Source organism: Podarcis gaigeae (assembly GCF_964106915.1).
Source record: "Podarcis gaigeae genome assembly, chromosome: 1".
Lineage (NCBI taxonomy): Eukaryota > Metazoa > Chordata > Lepidosauria > Squamata > Lacertidae > Podarcis > Podarcis gaigeae.
This window is the reverse complement of record NC_139678.1, coordinates 49,090,854-49,102,301: the sequence shown is the minus strand read 5'-3', so window position 1 is coordinate 49,102,301 and position 11,448 is coordinate 49,090,854. Positions and strand designations below refer to the sequence as shown.

Here is an 11,448-nt window from a genome sequence, read left to right as displayed (position 1 = left end):
AATAACTATATTTTTTCAAAAGATTTTAAACCTTTTTTTTTTTTAACAGTCACTTTACGGTCCTTCAGAGTTCAGACGTTGTAGTGTGAACACTCCACATATTTGTTTTAATGTCTTGCTCATAGTTTGATAAACCTCCTCAGTATTTTCTACTGACGTCAGACATTGTTACTTATTACATAATGTTTCCTAAGCTAAAATTTAACACATTTATCACATGTTCATTTTTCTATCTATGCAGGTTTACTTTGCTTCCTTCTTATATTCAATAAACTAAGGTCTGTGTGCTATTATAAGACTAAGCCTAGCATGGTAATAGCAAATCTTAGCTATTCAACTACACCTGCTCTGCTTCAGTGTTCTAAAAAACAGTCTAGCTCGTTCTTCATTCAGTAACTTCAAATTATGCAAAATATGACAGATTATGTAACTACAAATCTTTCACACATGTCTAAATAATTATGGATATGTTTTGTTAAATACATCTTGTTGTGTGGAGGGAGGGCTTATGCTTTTAATTAAACAATTAAGACTGCTAACATTTAAATCTAAATGATAGCTGTTAACTTGCCTTGATTAAAAAATATAAGCAAATTGGACAAAACTGAAACTTAGTTTGAAGTGGCTCCAATAGGAAATGTCACCACTTAGTAATAGAACTCAGTTGGTTAAAACTGGGGATGAGTGGATGGTTTGTGTGTCACTATTATTCCAGGAGTTGTTCTGCCTTATGCTTTTCTCTGTCTGAACTCTAGTTTAATTTGTTTTGAACACTTCTTTTTGGAATTAGTGCGTGTGCAGCGATTTTCAGGTGTTTCTTTCTTTACACTTACTGATGTGCATAAGTGTATATACATATTGATTAAGGCACTGGCCAGGAAGGTATCCTGATGAAGTTATGCACGTGCACATCAGTAACCAGTAAGAGTTATGAACTTTAAAATGTTTCAAATTACACATGCCATGTATAGCAGCATGAACAAAGTCTGGTTAATGGTGGGTTGTTAATTCATTGGCGCTGTTCTGCAAATGAGATAAGGTAACTTGGAGCCCCAAAATCAGAAGGGAAATTCAGATGGCAAATTGCCCAAGCAATCCTAAGTTTAAAATAAGACATCAATTGCAGGTTTCTTTAAGTCTAATAGATATTATAGTTTTTCCAATGACTCAACAGGGATTCAAAGAAAAATATAGGTATTTAATAGGGTAAAAGCACAACCTAACATTTGCCCATATAGCCTGTGGTTCTGAATGCTCAAGAATAAAATCTATTTCTTTCTGAATACGGTAGTACAGGTCTGCAGCTTAAAGGTAAAGGTAAAGGTACCCCTGCCCATACGGGCCAGTCTTGACAGACTCTGGGGTTGTGCGCCCATCTCACTCAAGAGGCCAGGGGCCAGCGCTGTCCGGAGACACTTCCGGGTCACGTGGCCAGCGTGACATCGCTGCTCTGGCGAGCCAGAGCCGCACACGGAAACGCCGTTTACCTTCCCGCTGGTAAGCGGTCCCTATTTATCTACTTGCACCCGGAGGTGCTTTCGAACTGCTAGGTTGGCAGGCGCTGGGACCGAGCAGCGGGAGCGCACCCCGCCGCAGGGATTCGAACCGCCGACCTTTCGATCGGCAAGTCCTAGGCGCTGAGGCTTTAACCCACAGCGCCACCTGCGTCCCTCGGTCTGCAGCTTACAAAATAAGAAAAAAACTTTAAAGTAGGACTGTGTTGAACAAGCAGAGGCTTGACAACCATATGTCAGGAGTGCTCTGATGGTGTTTCCTGCTTGGCAGGGGGTTGGACTCAGTGGCCCTTGTGGTCTCTTCCACTCTATGATTCTATGATTAGCACTTTGGATTTCATTTTTCTGTAGAATAAATACTTGTTTTTCACCATCCTCATCAAAATGATTTTGAAGTGCCCACACGAATTCTAAAGGGGCATGATAGGAGAAATTTCACAACCATGGCCTGGAATAAAGATACATTGTCACAAAATCCCTAAAAGGACAGACTTTGTAGTTACACAAACATAATTTCATACTGAGCAACAGTTTTTGAGTTTCCATTAGATAACAGCAATTTCTTAAATCTTGCTTTTTCCACCTTGATGGGGTAGGTGTGGGGATGCCATTTGCATCTTCTACCTAAAATGTATTGAGTCATCTCTGCAGATGATACTATATAAACTTGTGGCAGAGAACAACACTTCTATAATCCAGATGTTTTGCCATTGGTAGTTTTGAAGCAATTAATCTTTTTTCTTTCTATATGTCTTGAGACTATTTTTGTACTCCTGGATTTTGTTAGACATCCAAGGCACACTGATAAATTATTTAACTTCAGGCTTCTCTCTTCTTGGAAAGAACCAGTTGACTGATTTGTGCAGACATTGGCTAGAATCTAGTGGGAGGGGCCCCTTTGTAAAAGTCACTTCCATTTTCTTTGGGTTGGTAAGCTTGGCGTGTACATTTGGAATCATCAGCATACCTGCTTGGAATAGAACATTAACACAAGGAACTTTGAATTGAGTCCAATATGTCCACATTGTTAAAAATGTAAACAAGAGTAATGTGATGCAAGTTGCGGGGGGGTGTCTTAAATTTGACATATACACTTATGGGGTCATACAGTGAAGATGCTGACCTAGTGTGTGGCTGCACTGTTAGGAAAGGAATTGAAAATAAAACTTTGAATATCATAATGCTGTTATACAAAACTATGGTGCAGCTGTGTTTGGAATACTATGTATAATTCAGTTTGTCTCGCTTTCAAAAGGATATTGTAGAGCAGGAAAAGGTTCAGAAAAGGGCAAACAGCGTGATTAGTGGGATGGAGAAACTCCTCTATGCGGAAAGGCTGCAGCATTTGAGGCTTTTGAATTTAGAGAGAAGTCAACTTAGAACTGACATGGTAGAAGTGTATGGTATGTAGAAAGTTGATAGAGAATTCCCCTTCTCATAACTCTAGAACTTGGGGACATCCAATGAAGCTGAATGTGAAGAAAGTACTTCTCTGTACCCTGAACTTCATGGTTTGCGAGAGCGACCAACTAGTTGCAAATATATATGTTGGGGGAGGGACTTGTAGAGGGTAGTGGCACTACAGCAAAGATTATTGGAAGATATTAGCTACCCATTCTAGTCTAGGTTCAGGACTGGTTTGGGGATAGAATCAGTCTTGGTTGCCTGGTGTGTGACTTTTTTTTTTTTATAAAAATTTTATTGTATTTTCAGTTTACAAAAAAGAAAAAAGAAGAAAGAATAATAATCCAACCTTTAGAATACATTTTTAAGTTGTTCACTGAACTTCCCCACATCTCCCTCACCCTGCGTTCTTTACAATAAAACATATCAGCAAATTATTACCTTGTTTCGTATCTTATTTATATCTTTCAAAATATTTTACTTCTAGATTTAAAGTACCTTTTGTCCAATATTTATACCTTAAAATAAAAGATATAATAACTTTAAATTTCAACTTTTTCTTACTTATGACTTATCTTCCTATTTTCTCAATCTAGTTGCGGGGGCTAAGTTTCCAAATCATGCAGATTCTTAACATTCAAACAACTTATAATGTTTTTGTAAATAGTCCTTAAATTTTTTCCAGTCTTCTTCCGTTGTCTCTTCTCCCAGATCTCGGATTCTGCCAGTCATTTCAGCCAGTTCCATATAGTCCATCAACTGCGTCTGCCACTCTTCCAGCGTGGGAAGATCTTGTGTCTTCCAATATTTTGCTATAAGTATTCTTGCTGCTGTAGTTGCGTACATAAAAAAGGGCGATCTGGCTGCGACATATGTCACCCCATTGATCGCCAGGGTTGATTTGGCTGATCTGGCTGGCTAGGCGGGTGTCCCCTTCCTCCCTCACCGCTCCATGTGCATCCCTCCCGAAGCTGCGCGCTCGGTAGAAGAGGACGACCATCCCAGATAGAAGGAGTGTACCGTTCTTCGGTCAAGGGTATACGATAGCTGCGCTCCCCTGCTAGAACCTCCAAACAAGCTCAAGGGCCTGGTGTGTGACTTTTGTTGTGAGAGAAAGAGACAGAGGGAAGTGCGACCTTGCTTCTTCTTCTCAATCTCTTTGAGGCTTTTTGTATAAACAGCTATGGTATCCTTTTAGACTGACTCTGTGAGGTGGGCATTGTTTTACAGTGGTTCTGTTCCCATCCCCAGGATCTGTTCCAGAGAGCATCATTGGGCGAGTGTTCTTTGGCCCACTGTGTTTTACACTGTTGTGAGGTTCTGCAGGGCACTAATTTATTCCTAATGCTTTTTGACATCTATATGAAACTGCTGGGAGTGGTTATTAGGGGATTTGGAGTGTGGTCTCATCACACTGTTCATGACAATATAACTTATTTCTCCATAAGGTATGACAGTTCAGGAACTGGTATGATGCTTGGGCACAGTGGTGGGCTGGATGATGGCCAATAATCTGAGTTTGAATCTTGATAAGGTAGAAGCTGTGTGGGTAAGTAGTTACTGGGTCCAGGAAATAGGTCAGTTGCCTGTTTGGATGTGAGTGCACTTTATCTGAGCAGATACATAACTTGGGGTTGGGGGTACTCCTGGCTCTATCTCTGTCACTGGAAACCTAAGTGGCTTTGGTAACCAATAGTAATTCCTGCCAGCTACTGCTAGTGTAGCAGCTTTGGCTGTTCCTAGATTTGTATACGTTAGCCTACAGTACTGCAGGTATTGGTAACCGCCAGACTGGATTACTGCAGTGCACTCTGTGTTGGGAATCCTGGAAGCTACAGTAGCTAATGTGGAATGTTGTGGCAAGGCTGTTGAAGGTGGTGTGTTACACTTGTGCTGGCAAAGCTGGATTTGGCTGCCATTATTCTACTGGGCCAAGTTCAAAGTCTTTCTGCTGTGCAATGAAAGAGTGTGTTTGACTTCTTATTTTCTTCTGCAGCTTCAGCTGTCTATGCTGAATTGAATGATATGGTTTTTTGGGGGTTGCAGAAGACAGCACCAAAAAGAAGGAAGTGGAAAACTGCTGTTCAATTAGTGGAACTCTGCTCATAGTTCCTAAGATCTGGGGCATCACCTTCCTATGTTAAAGCTGCCTTTACTCTGTTTTTGTTTTCAGTCTAGTGTGCAAATAATGGCTATTATTATTATTATTATTATTACTATTCATTTGAATGTACTCAGTTTTGAGTCGTGCCTCTAACTCCAGCATGACTTATTGTGTATAGGAAAGCACAGTTGCATTCCAGCATAGCTGAGTTATGAATAAAATTAAGATTGAGGAACACCAAATAGGTTCAGTGGCCCTTGGCCACAGAAAATGTTGCAAGGCTTAAGAAATACATCATTAGAAACAGTTGTAATACACTGGGTCAATGATTACAAAAGATAAATGTCTCATTTCATTATGGTTAGAGAGTATGACACAGCCTGTGAAAAACAGAATCTCAATCTGCAGTTTCTTGTTTTCCCGACTGTGCTTAAAAACACTTTGGCTCTTATCCAGTTAGCCCTCTTATTCATATTTTTTTGTCCTGGTTTTGTGCACGTACAGCAGGACTAAAGTATTCCTGAGCAGCATTTCCCTCTGTTGAGTGCTTCTTCTGGCACCTTCCCACCCCAAAGGAGCTTCCTGTGCAGTATATTTTTTTTATGGGGGCGTGCTACTTGGGGGGGGGGGGGAGAAAATAAAAGTAGTATTGCATACTGTTTGCTCTAATACTTCGCTTCAGGTTGGAGGAAGGGCAGGAATATGAATATGTGTGTGGCTAACAAAGTGCTGGGGAATGGTGACCAGGTGAGAATATGGAAACTATTATCAAGCACATACACCTGGCAGCTTATTTTGCTGCCTCTGTTGCATCCTTAAGTAGCTGGGTGAGGGTGGTGGCAGTCAAGCTGCAGACTCTCCTGGAGAAAACTGATTTCTGTACAGATTCAGACCTGACTTTGAGACAGAATTGGTTTGATATTTGATTTGATTTGATATTTGTGTTCTACTTTTGAAACAAACAAATTATTCAAACAATTAATGCAATTCAATGCAAACTGATAGTGATTTAAAATATCAGAAATGGTTACTGAGCACCAGCCTTGCTTCGGTTGGCATACACTCTCTGGGAAGCTGCTTTTACACCCAGTGCAGAAGCACATTTCCAGGAACAAGATTTTCATAGTTTTCAGTATCCACGTTTTTTTACCCTCAAAGAAAGAAATCAATCATTTCTATGCTCTTTTCAGTGTGGTGGGGCAACAGATTCCATAGAAGAGCCAAATAGTCAATGAAATGGCATCCACCCCCTTTGTCATTCTCTCTGCTGCCTTCCACATGTTGGGAGCTGAGATTCTATAGTGGGATGCTTGCTCATGTACAACTCAGAATGTTGATCTTCTAGGGTTTTAAATTGTGTAGGGAGTCTATGAGTAGAAATGCTCCACTCTGCAGAAGCTCAGCTATATATAACAAGTGGAGTGAGTAGCAGGAGTGGCGATGTGACAGAACGATACTATAAACCAGTGTTTCCCAACCTTGGGCCTCCAGCTGTTTTTGGATTACAATTCCCATCATCCCTGGCCACTGGTCTTGCTAGTTAGGGATGATGGGAGTTGTAGTTCAAAAACAGCTGGAGGCCCAAGGTTGGGAAACACTGCTATAAACTATCATTTTTTAATAGAATGTAAAATATTGGAACAATGGTGAAATAATCCATAAGCTTTGTTCTCTGCATTTTTAATTTTAATATTTTTTCACACAAAAATTGCTTCCTACTGTGCCCAAAACTACTTTCTTCAGGAAACTGCCAGTGCTGATACACTTGCAAATTATTTGCCAATGATATTAACACCATGAACCACCAACAAAAAGTAAACACACATTGAATACTACTGGTAAATGTAATTTGAGATATGTATAGAAAAGTTATATGACATATCTCTGGGAGAACAAGATGCTGTAAAATGGTGAACTGAAAAAGTGAAAAGGTGCAATGCATATTTTATGGTTGTACGCAAATATTACGTTGCATATTTTAAAATAATTTGTAGAAGAAAATTTCTCTGATCTTTAAATGAAAATCATTTTTCATGCATACCAACTATGTATGTTAATAATTGCAATGAGTCATTAATATAGTTTATCTTTGTATATTGTATATGTGTGTGTGAAACTGTGCTTAGTTTTTTGCCTTTATCTATTACATGCATTCATAATAGTAGAGCCTCTTTGGGTGATAGTATGATCTGGTATTCAGTGGAACAAGAACATTACAGTGAAGTTCTCCTCTGGGCTGTTCTCAAGGGCATTAGGAAATGCTTGCTTTGCTTGATGTTTACACACTATAAGCTCACATTTACTTTAGGTGTTGAGTGTTAAAATAACATTCCATACACCATGAGACTTACAGGTCTAGCAAGTTAAATTGAAAATGCTGGAAACATTTTCAAACTTGCAAATTGTTAAGGGAAAGCCTTGCTACAATTGCTATTCTGTTCAGTCTCTTCCTTTAACTGCTGGAAAGAGCACTGCAGAACTGTCCTACCTGCTCCTCCTAGCTTTAAGGACCAGGGGGCAGCTGAGGCAGCACAAAAGAACTTCGATAATCTCAGAGGAACTTCGCAGTCACCATTTGTTCTCAAATGCCAACATTGTCCTTGGTGGAGTGAGCTCAACCCTCCACCATGCAGACAACATCTTGTGTGAGTTTGGCTCTTCTTATAAGCTTCTGATGGCTCAGAGGCTTGGTTCATACAGAGGCATGGTCTTGCTTGTTCATTTTGTGAGGAAAATTTGATAGTTCAAGTAACTCTGGGGGTAGATTTCAATATGACTGCCACAGTTTAGCAGGATTTGAAAGTGCCAGAGCTTCAGATTTCAACCAGAATGTTGTTTTCTCCAAATGTCAACAGTAAGTCTATGAATAATGGAATCTGGGTATAGTACTTCAGCTGAGGCCTAGATAATGCTGAATAGAGAGGCTCTGTTGCATCCCCTTTTATTCATACTAATCCTCAGTAATTCACTATAACAGTTATGTTTCCTTCAATTAAAATAGCCCATAAAGTAACCTCAGCTGGAGACTGTACCTTGCTTCCTTAACACATAGACCAGGCATGGGCAAACTCGGCCCTCCAGATGTTTTGGGACTACAGTTCCCACCATCCCTGACCACTGGTCCTGTTAGCTAGGGATGATTGGAGTTGTAGTCCCAAAACATCTGGCGGGCCGAGTTTGTCCATGCCTGACATAGACTATAGCTCTTCCCCCAACTTCCTGAATTTTGCATATACATTTTTTTTCTTTGTAATGAGTAATATGTTTATGCTTGGCTTTGAAACATTGAGATGTAAGAAACTCAGCAATTATCTAGGTCATTTTGAATTTTAATCTTATACTCTGTGGGATTGGTAGTTTTGTCCCAGTTTTCTGTCATCAGCAAATTCTTTGTGGCCTGGGGTAAGAACAGGTGAAATTAAATGTTCTGGCAGCTGCTGGGGTTGGTAAAGACATAGCTACCTACGGAGACAGAATATTGGCTAAAAAGTAGGCAAAGCTAAGTCACCAGCAAACTAAAAAGCTCAGCTTGATAGAGTCTATAGCAGGGGTGGGGAACCTTTGGGCTTCCAGATGTTGGTCTCTCATCAGCTCCAGCCAACATCATCAATGGCCAGGGCTGATGGGAGCTATAAGTTAGGAAATCTGGAGGGCCACAGGTTCTACACAAATGTGTGAAGGCCACTCCCAGCAATATTCTGGAATTTTTTTTACTGCCATAGTTCTTTCCACCCCAAGTAACTTTTACCGTTAAAGTATGTTTTCCTGACTCGCTCCCTACAACTTTAGATCTAAACATGATGGGCATGTACTTCTTTTCATGTCTCCTTCTGTGTTGTGTCTAGTTTGGTCCTCAAAGTGTCTCCTCCTGTTTCAATAGTTTGTTAGGGTTGTCTAACTGTTCAGAACCAAATAAGTTTGCAGTATTTTAATTCCTAGATGAGGCATTTTCTATTCTTGGTATTCAGTATCCTGATTTTGACATTGTGTTTTTTCAGTCAGCATTGCTTCATATTAATAATCTTTAGAATATAGTAAAATACTGCAGTCTTTTAGTAAAATTTTACCATAAGACCAACATCATTTAATTGATTTGAAGGTACTATACATGTGTAACATATTTTCATCTCTTGTATTTCTCTTTCTCTTTTTTTTTAGTGAGTGACAGTTGCTTCAGGAACCTTGCAGAGGATCGTAGTGGGATAAACCTTAAAGACCTCGTCCAAGATCCTTCTTTGTAAGTATCTATCTCAATGTATGAATAATGGATTTCTAATTGAGCCACAAATTGATAGCGGATCATCTGTAGAATAAATAAACACACATAAAACCCAAACATTACTACCTCAATAGGTCAGGCCAGAGGGATAATTGTTTTCTCAACTAAGTCTAACAATACTCAGTTCCATGCTAAGTCTAAAGGGAATAGGAAAATAAAATCTGATAACATGAACTTATTTTCCTCTCATGTTAAAAGAAGTCATTAATTTTTTGTTGTACACTACAAGTGGAATTGCAACTGACTTTCCAAGCCATTAGGAGTATTGTGTGTTTTATATGTGTAAATCCAACTATTTCTATGTTTTCATCCTGTAACGTTCCATCCCCAGCAATGGGTGTGACATAGCCGCTGTTGGTGGGACAGGAGAAGGTCCAGCTCACCTGAACAGCCAGTTGAAGTCCAGCAGGCATTCTCTATAATTTTTGGGGTGGTTGCCATTTTATCACTATTTATTATTTTGATCTCTTGATTAATTAGCACTAAAACATTTTTCTGGCTATGTTTTTTAAATGAAAGAGTATTGTAGTGTTATAATGCTAATTGTATATATTAAAAAGGATTTTAAATAACCCTTTCTGGTCAGTGCCATTATTAAGCAAGTTTCTAAAATAGTGTTGAGCATACAGCATTACTATTTTCTTAAAATAACTTATCTGCTTACCACCATTTTAGCAATCTGGATAATAAGTGGTGTATTTTTTTATTCTGTAGCAAACTTTCAGTTTTTAAAAAGCTGAAAATAGAGAAAATGATAACCACCTCAAAGGTATTGAGCTGTGATATCTTCACTTCCCTGATACATCGTTGCCTATGTGAAAGCCCACCTTTTTTAAAAGACAGAAGATTAGTACTATGCTACTTTTTTTTTTTTAGAAAAAGAAATGAGACTTTTTGTGGTCTGAGAAAAGATGGAAGAATATTAGGGTATGTGCAGGACAATACAATGATTGAATGGCAGTGTTTGGATGCCCCTAAAAATGAGTGTAGAAACCATGACAATTAACGCTAAGGGCAGTAAAGGTAAAGGTAAAGGGACCCCTGATCGTTAGGTCCTGTTGCGGATGACTCTGGAGCTTATCTTGCTTTACTGGCCAAGGGAGCTGGCGTACAGCTTCCAGGTCATGTGGCCAGTATGACTAAGCCGCTTCTGGCGAATCAGAGCAGCACATGGAAACGCCGTTTACCTTCCCGCCGGAGTGGTACCTATTTATCTACTTGCACTTTGATGTGCCTTCGAACTGCTAGGTTGGCAGGAGCAGGGACCTGTCATGTGGATTCGAACTGCCGACCTTCTTATCGGCAAGCCCTAGGCTCTGTGGTTTAGATCACAATGCCACCCACGACTCAAGGGCAGTATTCAGCTGCATTTTTGTGCTAGTGCAAGGGTATTTCCCCCACTCTCCGTCCCCCAGGCTATCACCCAATCTGGTCTGCAAGGTTGGGGAAAACCCAAAACAGAGTTAGGAGATGCACAGTGGGAGGAGTGGTGGACCATTCTGCTGTGTAAGGAGGGATTATTGTACTGATGGAATGATCTGCTTAGCACTTTGTTGAATACAACCCTAAATGTCTAGTGTGGAGGTACCTGAAGAAAAAACGCACAAACACCTGATTTATAGGTTCTGCCTGCACTGGCAGAATTAAGCTGAATATTATTTTCCTATAATTACCTTGAACCAGCAAACTTTGCCTAAAGTGTGAGGTTTAAACATTTTTATACAGCTCAGTAAGTGTTTAATTTTCATAATTTACTATAAAACTGGATTTACTTATCCTGCCTCTAACAAAGAGCAACGTTTGCTTTAATTAGCTTCTTATTAAAAATATTTTTAGTGACTCACCAAATTTAAGATTAAGTTGTTAGCAATTTCTTCCCAAGACAGTTTTCTAGCCAGAAATTTGAGTTTCAAATGGGTGGGCTTGGAATTGTGGTGAGAGCCAAGTTTTGCCCCCATTTCACTAGGCCAAATGCACCTCAGCCATTGGCAGGATATGCAAAATAATATGCATTGATGGTTTTAATGAGGCTAATACAAACAAAACCACCCAGTTATTCAGCTATCCAAGTCTGAAACCTGATTAGGATTCTAAAGGTCATAACCAGAGTTTCAATTTAGGACTGGAAACACATTGGAACTTAGGAA

General features: G+C 39.6%; 1 protein-coding gene across 1 annotated transcript in view; it reads left to right on the top strand.

Moving 5' to 3' along the window:
• Positions 1 to 9,181: 9,181 nt before the first annotated feature.
• The window catches only part of GPHN (gephyrin), a 189,991-nt gene continuing 187,724 nt past the window's right edge, over positions 9,182 to 11,448 (top strand). Inside the window, exons 1-2 of the mRNA XM_083750622.1 lie at positions 9,182 to 9,259; positions 9,633 to 9,710. The gene's annotated coding sequence lies outside the window, so the exon portion shown is untranslated. The remainder of the gene's footprint in view (positions 9,260 to 9,632; positions 9,711 to 11,448) is intronic.